A 9,624-nucleotide genomic window follows, 5' to 3' on the forward strand; every position below is an offset into this window, starting at 1 on the left:
TCCCCAATGTGGCCCTACCCTACCCCCGGGGCCATGATTTTCACATCTTTAATTCTACACTAGCTGAAGATGCTCACATAAGTTTCACCTTTCCTGGCCAATTAGTTTATGAGAAAAAGATTTTTAAAGATTTACTCTTTATATTTCTATGTAAAAATTCGACCCCCTCCTTGTAGCCCCATCCTACCCCCGAGGGTCATGATTTTCACAACTTTGAATCTACACTAGCTAAGAATGCTTCCACATAAGTTTCAGCTTTCCTGGCTACTTATTTTCTGAGAAGATTTTGAAACATTTTCTATATATATATATATATTCCTATGTAAAAATTCGACCGCACATGGTGGCCCCACCTTACTCCTTGGGGTCATGATTTTCACAACTTTGAATCTACACTAGCTGAGGATGCTTCCACATAAGTTTCAGCATTTCTGGCTTCTTAGTTTATGAGAAGATTTTAAAAGATTTACAATATATATTCCTATGTAAAATTCGATTCCTTAATGTGGCCCTACCCTACCCCCGAGGGTCATGATTTTAACAACTTTGATTCTACTCTAACTTAGGATGCTGCCAAATGGTTCTTGAGAAGAAGATTTTTGAAAATTTCTCAAAATTTTTAAATAATTCCCAATGATCTCCCCTTGAAAAAGGACATGGTCCTTAATTTTCACAACCTTGAATCCCCTTTGCCTAAGGGTGCTTTATGCCAAGTTTGATTGAAATTGGCCCAGTGGTTCTGGAGAGGATATTGAAAATGTGAAAAGTTTACGGACAGACAGACAAACAAAATGTGATCAAAAAAGCTCACTTGAGCTTTGCTGCTCAGGTGAGCTAAAAACCGAAATTCTCTCAATTTCTGATTGCTGTTTTTTTTAGGTTGTATTGCCGATGTTGACTTCTGTTTCTTAACTGTTCTTAGTTTTTGGCACAGTCTGTACAGAAGAAACCAAAACAAAGTCTCAAAAGACGCCTCAAAAAATTGTTTGGGGGAAAGTGAAAGGGTGCTACAGTGTATTGCTGAAAAAGAATTCGCCAACTGTATAATAATTATTGAATAATTTTAATTTTCAAACGTTTTCAAAACGTAATAAAAAAGACTTAATATTTTAATACATAACAATGTTGTTACTTTTTTTTATTCCTGTTTTGTTTTTACTAACAATTATACAATAGAAAAATAGAAAAAAGAGGAATATTGGTTTCATTACTACTAATTATCTAAATTATCTTTACATGTACGATAAAACCACTAGATAGAATTAAACGATATTTTTGTTCCTTAATGTGACGTTCTTCCAATCAAAATAAAGAATGATATAAATATCTTTCCCAAAATGGTAACAAACCAGCTTACAGCAGTATGTTAGAGGGTTTTCAGCGACTATTTAGCCTATTTTTTCTTGGCAATTACCAAAATTGATACTAGATGTACCTTATTGTACAAACCTGACCTCCTCAAAATTACACTTACCCCTATTGAAATTGGCCTACAGATCTTCGACCCATGAGAGTACAGGAGAGTCCCATAGTTTACTTATGCTGGGAAGAGAAGCTGGTTATACCCAAGATTTCCGATGTACATGTACATTGTTATAGGTGCATGATTAAGCAATGTCACTAATGTTAAAGAACAGAGCCCGACAAAAGAAAAAGTATGATCACAATGTGAAACAATACCAAAATAATGTTGGTGATCTTGTCCTTCTGAACATACGTAAAACAATGAAAATGCACCCTTAATTTTCAAGGAACTGGCAGGGGCCTTAAACCATTATCCAGAAAATCTTTAACCTTATTTATAATATTTCCAGGGTTCCACCGAGAAGAGGATTGTAAATCACCATCTTCTCAGGCCATACCGAGATTTGATGAAGACGATTTTTAAAGTATATAAGTCCCTATATTTTTTTTACAGATGTATCTGGACTGTAGACTCTGTACTAGGTCTTTCCCGTCTAGACAACAGTTGTCTCGTAACTTTCAGGAGGTACATGGTGATTTATTGGTGTATGTATGCAAATATACTCTACCAGCAACAAGGAAATATCTGATGGAGCAGCATATCAGCAGACGGCATGAAGGAAAACCACTGACATAGAACGTACGAGAGAAGGAAACCTTCAGGAATCCTGGTGCCAATCAACCTAACTATTTAGAGTACAGGCCCAGAAGAATTACATTTAAAAGATCCCCTCGCAAGTCCCATAGACGGTCTCAGGTTCACCAAAAACCCAGGGATTTTCATTGATCCCCTGTCTGCAAGAATCTTGGAGGGCCATCTTTTCCGATTATCCACTGCAGTCTCCATCCTTTTCTGTGTCGCACGGCAGCCTCATGGAGGTTGATATGTATGGGATTAATCCTGCTACCCCTGAGGGTTTGAGTGAGAGGCCCTATACCTGCCATTTCTTTATCATCATCAAGTCAACCCAGGATTGACTTTTTTATATTGTGGTTTTTCCTGCCGAAACTTCAGCATCATCTTGGATCGTCGGTGCCAGCGAGAGAGATCTTCCTAGAGCTGCATCGGAGACAGCCTCATCTGATGATCTTTCTTCTGTTTCTCCAGGAACCATGCTCTACCTTACTGAGACAGACCACCCTGATCATATTGGCCTTTTCTCCATGCCTGACTTTGATTTTCTCTCTGATTTGGAACGTCAACTTCGATCTCCTTTACTCAAAGGAGCTCAGGAATCTCTCTCTTCTAAGACAGCTGTTGAGCCTTCTCTGCCTGTACCAGTTAACCACGCAAAACCAGTCTCATCTGTTCCTGCATCCTCGGCATTTTCCCAATCAACTGTTGCAAAGAATATCAGTCAATATTCCGTCCTATATTCTCCATACAAGTAAATCGTCCCCTCCCTATTACCAGTCAGACGATCTAATGAATGATCTACGATTTTTCTTTGCTGGTGCCCCCAGTTTCGAAGAGAACGACTTCGTAGCCCGTTTGCTTCAAAGTACAAACCTGGAAACACGACGTTAACATGGTCGGAAGTTATCGTGGCTTCTTTTAGGATCCTTTGCCACTGAGAGGAAAGAAGGGCCCCATTTTCCAGATGGACGACAATATTGTCTTACAAGTACCATTTGCAGAAATCCACACTACAAGATCAAAAATGCCAAATCCACCTGACTGATATTTGTCCACTTCTTCATCTTCATTTTCTTCAAGTGTGATGTAGCAACCCAAGTGTCCACAATTCAAACATTCACCTATGGGGACTGATCCACCACTGTCATTTTTCCTGGACCCATTCTGCTTGAGTTACTGTGACTCTTCTGTGAACTTAGGAAATTACAAGAACTGTATATAATATAAATAATATATTAATTTACGGTACGACATTGAAAACTAACACCGTCCAACATATATACTGGGCATGAAGGTAAAGTACGTTACCCTAGTCCGTTTATACACAGTGCAGATGGCTTAAAAGATCTTGGTGAGACGCTTACTAAAAGCTTACGTCATCATTTTAAACAGACCAATGCCATGACCAAATACTATTTTTCATGTACACGGCCTTAATTCTCCTGGAAAAAATTATTAACTTTTTTCATTCACCGAATTATTTCAAACCAGGAAATGGGTGTAATGTGTGTCATATCTCTTTTCTAATTGTTGTTTTTAGGTCTGATTTCACTATAATTCTTATAACTACCCAGACTCCGAATTTCAGATTAAACAAGAGACCAATAGACATTAACGGTCACCTTAGTAGCATATAACCCATATACAAACTTGTCGAGGAGTTTCATATACGCATATATTATATACTTTTGTGAAATCCGGTTATCTGATTGGTCAATACGAAGTCATTATTTTTTTTATAATGACCGCTGAAAGCGAATATTGACTCGCACGAGCTGTCTCGTTTTCACTTTCGCTTCAGTCAAATATGGCGTCGAATACGAGAGCTCGCAGGTTTGCGAGTTTCAGTGAGGAAGATTTGAAAGAAATAGTAAACAACTCTGAGGCCGAGAATACCAAAAAATTAACAAGGATAGCTGTAAACGTTTTTCGGGAATATTTACTTTCTAAGCAAATCAGTGCAGAATTCGAAGGCCTATCGTGTGAAGAACTGGATCGTCTGCTGGGGAGATTTTATGTTGAACTTCGAAATAACAAAGGGGAGATGTACAAAAAAACCACTCTCTCATCATATCGTCAGGGTATACAGAGATTTTTGCAATCTATTCGACCAGACGTTGACATTATCAAGGGTCCATTATTCCGAGAGTCAAACAAATTTTTCAAAGGTAGGACTTCCGATTTCATTTAATTAATACTATCAGCTCATATTAATTTCCCGAATTATCTAGTCATTGAGCATACTCGTTTCAATATTTGATTATGAGGTATATTTAGAGGATTTAAAACTTTATTTATTTCTTGACAACAAAAATAGGGATGACAATGGAGTTGAAGAGGCAGGGGCAGGCTAACATTGACCATCACCCTCCAATATCTGATGCTGACTTGATAAAAATGTACGACTACCTTTCAAGCTCTGACTCGGCCCAGGTGTTGCAACACAAGGTAAGATTTAAAACTGATAACAGCAAATGGTCATATTATAGATCACAAGCATTTATTATATAGATACTTTTTTATGATAGGTCTTTGTGGACATCATGATGCACTTTGGCAGAAGGGGCCGTGAAAATTTAAGAACTCTTCGAAGAACAGACTTTTCTGTTAATACTGACGGAGAGGGATGTATGTATGTATGTGGAGAAAATTCGAGATGAAAAAACAAAGAATCATCAAGATGACAGCTGCAAAGCAGAGGGCAGAATGTATGAAATAAAAGGTATGTTCTAATACTATATTTAAGTTAACAAAAGTTATATTAAAATTGAAAAAAAACCTGGTAATTATTAAAAATTTTTTAGATAGTGACCGCTGTCCCTTGAGGAGCTTTGTGAAACTAATCCGAAAGTTGAACCCACAGTGCCCTTTTTTATTTCAGCAGCCGCGTGCGGTACCAAAGGATAACATACACTTCAATAATGTAGTGTTAGGCCACAACAAGAGAGGCAGCCTCCTTATCGAGTCGTTATACCAATCATTCTCTCCGAGCAACCACTGTCCACATTCTAGACGAAGCACGTGTGCCAAGTAGACATATCATGAGTGTTACAGGGCACAAATCCGAAAGTTCCTTGAAAACTTACTCGGGCCAACAACAGAAAGTACAAAACGTCTAATGTCAGAAACTTTAAGCGCACGTTCAGGAGTTGTGTCATCAAATTCCAAGTCTAAAGCATCATCCACCATTACCAAAGCTTCGTTGGCAACCAATGCTAACTTTGATATTGGGTTACCACTGCCAAAGCCCTGTTCTTCAACTTTGACGACTTGTAATGATGAAGCAACCTTGAATGATGGTTTAGACAATCTTTATGCAAACATTCCCATGCCAAATGTACCCGTTTTACCAACAATGTACAATTGTTCAAATGTAACAATCACCTACAATATCAGTTTAAAGAGTAATCAGTAGACCAAGTATATTGGTGAAATCAGTAAAAGAAATAATTCAGGAATATTAATTTTAGTGTTGTTACTGTTTTTAAATTTATTACTGTTATTGTTACACATTGTTATAAGTTGTTTTTATGTTGAAAATATTGACAATTTTCATTGCCAAGATAAAATAATACATATATGTGATATCTATTCTTTATTAATTTGTTATTCATGTTGTGATAGATTTACAATTATTGTTTATTGTTATTGTTGATTATTATGATTTCTGTCTTACAATATGAGGACTGTTGCTCAATGAAAAGAAACTCTGGTTGTTAGGTTTGGAAGTAATATTCAATAAACTTTGAAACATTTTCATTCAAATTGTGCTTTACAACAACAACAAATCACTATCTCTGTAAACATTAAGAAGATATACATTGTACTCATAAATTTGGGATATTATATAATATAATAAATATGGACTCAATGCACGGTCAATATGCATTTATAATGACCCAGGATGACAGATATTGACCTCAGATACATGGAGGATATCGACCTCGGGCTAGCGCCCTCAGTCGATATCTTCTATGTATCTTCGGTCAATATTGTCATCCTGGGTCATTATAAATGCATGTTGACCTACATTGAGTCCATAATTGTATATTAATTCAGTTTCATTCTGGAGTAGAAAAATTATAAATATTATACATGTTTTATGTGAATCAACCTTCCATGCCTCATAACAAGGAACATACAGAAACTCTCCCCGTGGGCATGGAACGCCATAGGTGCCTTATGTGACTATTTCATGTGAAGATGGTGCTTTATTATATTAAGGTGGTGCTTTATTATATTAAGGTGGTGCTTTATTATACGAAGATGGTGCTTTATTATATGAAGATGGTGCTTTATTATATAAAGGTGGTGCTTTGTTATATGAAGATGGTGCTTTATTATATGTAGGTGGTGCTTTGTTATATGAAGATGGTGCTTTTTTATATGAAGATGGTGCTTTTTTTATATGATTTTTTCATTAACATGGCGACTATAAACAGCGAATTTTCAAACGTGATGTTAAAAGTGGCAGGGATTTGGTTGCAAAAACAGTTAATGTGGAAATATGGGATTATAAAAAAGCAACATTGTAGGTATTTGGGACCAATCATATGAAAATTTAGGCGAGATACAGCGCGATAAAAAAAATTATTTGCTACGAAGCGAGTATATGGGACGAATTCATTGTTTAACCGGGTCCGTAGGACATCTGTCATTTTAACGATAGAACATTCTTTCTTATTGCCCCCATGTTCTGAACTCCAGACCCAGGGGCCATGAATTTCACAATTTAGGTATACGAATTAGTGGATATGCATTCAGTTTTTTGCCCACGTGTGTGGGAGTAATGAAGGAGATTTTCCAAAAATTAATACATTTTCACTATATAGCTTTATTGGCCCCACCCTAGGGCCTAAACCCCTGTCCCAAGGGTCATGAATGTCACAATTTAGGTAGAATACTTTAGGACATCATAAGCATACAAATATATATGGGAGTAAAGAAGAAATATTTCTAAGATTTAATACATTTTTACTAAATTGCCATATTGGCCCCACTCTAGAGCCTGAATTCCCTGACCCAGTGGCCATGAAATTCACAATTTTGGTAGAGGGCTTCTTGGACATCATAACCATGTATTTAGTTTTTAACAGAGATACATGGGAGTAGAGTATTACAAATATATATGGTAGTAAAGAAGAAAATTTTCTAAGATTTTATACATATTTACTTTATGGCAATATTGGCCCCACCCTAGAGCCTGAACCCAGGGGCTATGGATTTTTATAATTTTTGTGGAAGGTCTTGTGGACTCCATCACCATGCATTCAGTTGTTTCCTTACATGCGTGGGAGTAGAGAAGAAGATTTTTGAAAATTTTGCATATTTTAGCATATTTGACCCCGCCTGTGGCGCTTTGTAGATTTTAAGAAGAAGTTAAAAATGTAAAATTGTTAACGCACAACGATGGACGAAAACAGATAGCAATAGGTTTCCTCAGGTGACCTAAAATGTTTTTTAAAAACAACCTAATATGTTTCAGAATTATTGATGTCCTACAATTCTTATGAAGTTTAATCACGATAATTTTTCTTTAATTTTATAACATATTTTGCTTATCTGTTACCTTGTCAATGTAAGTTTCAATTCTTAAAGCAGGTAAATATTTATTTCATACTTATTGAAATCATTAAAACTATAAGATAAGTTTGAATATTCTCTGTTTTATGTTCACGTACATTGTGAGTAGTATTCTTAAATTTAGGAATAAGACGTAATTTTGAAATGTACGTTACTTTTGATTGAAATAATTCATGTAAATAGGCAGGAAAGGTATAAAGAAGAAATAAATGAACAATGTAAAAATTATCGATCATAGCTACCTGAATGAAAGTTGACACTTTAAAGCTAAAAACAATGCATCTATAACAAATTTATTTTTAATTAGACAACAATCATAATGTGCTTTGGAATTTGTGAATTTATGCCCCATCTCACACAAGCAAGGAAAAAAAGCTCATGAGGGAAAAGAAATACACGATGCGAATTCTTCGAAAAAGCAGGAGGATTTCCATATAGATTAGAGTGATCAAATAGCAGTATCAAGAAAGAATGTCTTTAAAGGAAACATAAATTGCCTAGAACAAAATATAAGCAAACGACTTATAATTAGTTTTGTGCTTAAATTTGCTTGAATTTGTTTTTAATTAACTATTTCATTACTGAACTTCATTTATATGTTGAGTTGTGAATGTTATACACATTACTTATCTAATTATTTGATACTTTTTCTAGCTTTGGTGCAAATTTGAACGTTGGTCATGGAAAAAAAAGTTATCTTGTTATGGATTTGAGTATATGTCTCATTAAATATTCAAGTCAGATTCGACAAAACATTCTCATCAATGTAGTACGAAATATACTAGAAAGTTCTATGCGAGACTGGTAAAATTAAAGTGCATGATAAAAAGTCATTAAGTTATTCCATAGTAAACCAAGCTCTTTAGAAAATAGTGTAATCACATAGGCTGTTATAAATGTATTTTACAAGGGTATGGATTTTAGATCGTATATTGAATATTTAAGAGCTATTATTAATTATCAATTGTATTCTCGAAGTGTTTTATTAATAGGGCTGGTCGAGTAATATTCGCATGTTGATTTGATCTAAATGTTGTTTATTTGTTGTTTCAGCTACATTCTTTTCTTTTTGATGTTTGGCAGACACCCGCCTTTGTCGATTGACGCATATTTATGTATCGATATCGAAACTTCAGAAAAATCGAACAGTTATGACAATCATTCGAAGAAGCTTGAAAAACGGTTAGATTTTGCGTATTCGATTGTTTTTCGTGAAGTGAAACTAGAAATGTACGGCATAAACGCCGTTTCGAGAAAAGTGCGCTAGACTTCTGTCCATGTTGGTGACCGAGTGCTTATTCGCAATGTAAGTCTAAAAGTTGAACTAAACCTGGCTGAACTTAAAAGGAAGGACATGTCGGGCTAGAGGAAATATTCATTCGATTGCAAGAGTCTAATTCAAAGCTCAAACCCTCAAAATGTGTTTTTTCAGAAGGAAGTAAATTTCTTTGGACATATTTTCTCTGAGAATTGAACTTAGGGCATATTTTTTCTAATATGAATTCTACAGACATCCTGAAAAGACAAAAGCAGTACAAGTCCCATTTTTAATTTTACTCTTACTTTTTTACTTTCGCGTCTTGCTCATAAAATTTATTTTGTCAAATTTCAGATCAACAAATATAAATCTATTTGAAACAAGGAATTTACACTCCCCAACCATTGTAAGAGGCACATTTCATCAGTCCACGCTGGATTTGAGCATAATTAGGTGTACCCCAGGCAGCAATGTTTTCTCCAGAACCGAACAGAAGCATGGTTGTTCCGGCTTTTCTTTCCAACTCATCAAAAAGTCGATTGGCACTTTCACAGGTGAAGAAGCAATAGAGTTTCAGACTTTCCAGAGAAACAGGTTCTGTAACTCAGTCCAGAGACCAGTCCACACTTAACTGGGAAATACTAATCTAGCAAAATCCAAAATCCAACAGGAGAAACCAATA

At 35.6% G+C, this 9,624-nt stretch overlaps 1 pseudogene; it reads left to right on the forward strand.

Annotated features, from left to right (window-relative positions):
• The first annotated feature begins 3,825 nt into the window (after positions 1 to 3,825).
• On the forward strand, positions 3,826 to 5,091 carry LOC128190105 (uncharacterized; annotated as a pseudogene).
• Positions 5,092 to 9,624: the final 4,533 nt, after the last annotated feature.

Source organism: Crassostrea angulata, chromosome 6, assembly GCF_025612915.1.
Source record: "Crassostrea angulata isolate pt1a10 chromosome 6, ASM2561291v2, whole genome shotgun sequence".
Lineage (NCBI taxonomy): Eukaryota > Metazoa > Mollusca > Bivalvia > Ostreida > Ostreidae > Magallana > Magallana angulata.